The following is a 2,853-nucleotide window of genomic DNA, read 5'->3' as shown; positions in this document are numbered from 1 at the left end:
CACATGTCCACCAGTTCGCCGCCAGTTTTTTTTATTTTTTTATTCTCTCTCCCAAATCCTAATTCTCTCTTGTTCTTTTATCCTTTTATTCTTATTTCAGTATAATATTTGTTTCTTTTTATTTTCAGTTCTTCTTTGCTTGAAGACAAGCAAACCTTTAAGTTTGGTGTTGACGCTTTGCTTATAGGGTTTTCTGTCTATTCTTATGGCACCAAAGGGAGGTGAATCATCTTCACAAAGGAGCATAACCTAAAGAATAAAACGACCACTCAGATAACTAAGGTGGTTGAGTTCCTTTCTTTTTTTTCTTTTCCGCTTTTATTATGTTATGTTCTGGTTTTCTGCTACTTTGTTTTGTTTATTGCATGATCCTTTATTAGTAGATTCATAGGTTCTAGTTTAATTTTCTGTTAAGTGCTTTAATTCTGAAAGATGTCTCATGTATTGCCCACTGAGCTTGGAATCAAAAAGAAAGAAGAACAGATGTAGTGCATGAGAATTTGAGTTTAATTTTTAGAGTGGTCTCATTTACTTAGATGTGGTGGTACTTTCTGTTTTCTGAATGAATGATTAAACAATGCATAATTTTGATAGTGAAGTTTATGAATGTTAAAATTGTTGGCTCTTGAAAGAATGATGAAAAAAGAGAAATGTTATTGATAATCTGAAAAATCATAAAATTGATTCTTGAAGCAAGAAAAAGCAGTGAAAACCACGAAGCTTGCGAGAAAAAAAATTTATAGAAGAAAAAAAAAAGAGAAAAGCAAGCAGAAAAAGTCAATAACCCTTCAAACTTAAAAGCAAAGGGTAAAAAGGATCCAAGGCTTTGAGCATTAATGGATAGGAGGGCCCAAAGGAATAAAATCCTGGCCTAAGCGGCTAAATCAAGCTGTCCCTAACCATGTGCTTGTGGCGTGAAGGTGTCAAGTAAAAAGCTTGAGACTGAGCGGTTAAAGTCGTGATCCAAAGCAAAAAGAGTGTGCTTAAGAACTCTGGGCACCTCTAACTGGGAACTCTAGCAAAGCTGAGTCACAATCTAAAAAGGTTCACCCAGTTATGTGTCTGTGACATTTATGTATCCGGTGGTAATACTGGAAAACAAAATGCTTAGGGTCACAGCCAAGACTCATAAAGTAGTTGTGTTCAAGAATCAACATACTGAACTAAGAGAATCAATAACACTATCTGAATTCTGAGTTCCTATGGATGCCAATCATTCTGAACTTCAAAGGATAAAGTGAGATGCCAAAACTATTCAGGATTGCACTTGTAAACCCCACTATAAGAAGAGACATGAGCTTAATCGAACTCTCATTCTCATGCAAATTCACATCCTAAGCTTATATTAGTTTTGGTTGCTTGAGGACAAGCAACAATTCAAGTTTGGTGTTCTGATGCGTGAGCATCTTTCCTATTTTTTCCTAGTAAATTTGCATGTAATTTGTTGAGTTTAATTAAGAATTAATTATATTTTAGCCACTATAGATGCTATTTTGATCTTTGTGCAATACTGTTTATTTTAGGTAGCATTCGGCTGGATTTGATGGAGTTTCTGCAGCACAAGAATCAAAGGAGATGGCAGTGAGGAGCAACGTATACGCGTGATTTGAAGATTTGCAAAGCGACGCGTCCGCGTGACCAACACGTCTGCTGTTTACATTGAGTTTTTATGTTTATTTTATATTTATGTACATGCAGCTTGATTTTTTTTAATTCATATGAACTGATTAAATTGCTGTTTATTTTCCGGGACAATCCAATTTTAGCCGAAATGCTGTCCAATTTTTTAAATTTGTTTTCCTTCATGTCTTGGTTTGGCATTAATCTGTTTTGTTTTACTCTGCTTTACCCAAACCATTACATGAATGCTATGGCAGACCTTCTCACCCTTTTTGATTTCCTGGTTCATAAACTGCTTGTTCAATTATGAGTACTTCTATTCTTACCTATGAATCCTTGTTATATGGTTTTTTCTCTATGCCACTTACTTTAACCCGCACTTTACTAACTCACTGTTTTTAATTTACTAATTTCTTTTTCAAATCCTAACCATACTAACCCTTTTGGTCTCTTTTCTGATTATTTTCACTTTCCTCTAACTTTCTAACCATGGCATATTGCTTATTTTCTTTCCATTTAACATTCATTCAATCACAATTCAATTACTCATTTTCCTTATTCTATTTCTCCCTTACTACTTTGAGTTTCCTTTGTTTAATTGCCTATTTGCTTTCCTATTTTTTTATCCATTCCTGATTTTCTTTTTTCAGGATGTCTGCCTCACAAAGGAAAGGCAAAGGCAAGGCTACTGGCAAGCGCAAGAGAGGAGATTCCTCCCAGTCCATCATTGCTCTAATGCACGATTCATCATGGCGGGAGAAGAACTTCACACCGCAGGAGAAAGCTAACCAGCTGCTTCCTACAAATGATCCTATAAAGTTTGCAAACCGGTACTGTGAACTGAAGTACCCGGCTTTTGCAAACTCCAGAAACCTATACCTAGAACGTACCTTGAAGATTCCAGAGGCCCTCCAGCAAAACACTACTGAGCAAATCAAGCAAAGGGGCTGGTTCTTTCTGGAGAGACCACTGACAGAGGTCAATGCATCTTGGGTCCGGGAATTCTATTGCAACTACTGCCTTACTACCCTTGATGCAGTGAACCTGAGGGGAAAGCAAATTCTGGTCACAAAGGAGGCCATAGAGACCATTCTCCAGCTCCCAGCCAAGTCCGATCAGCCAGATGGTTTTGCACAGGCTGAGGAGGACATGGGCCAGATGCAGTTTGACTGGGATGCCGTAAAGGCACAGATAGCTCTCGACCCTACTGTTCCTTGGGAGATGGGTCAGAAT

This window comes from Arachis ipaensis, chromosome B03 (genome assembly GCF_000816755.2).
Source record: "Arachis ipaensis cultivar K30076 chromosome B03, Araip1.1, whole genome shotgun sequence".
Classification (NCBI taxonomy): Eukaryota; Viridiplantae; Streptophyta; class Magnoliopsida; order Fabales; family Fabaceae; genus Arachis; species Arachis ipaensis.
Note: the sequence above shows the minus strand (reverse complement) of the source record.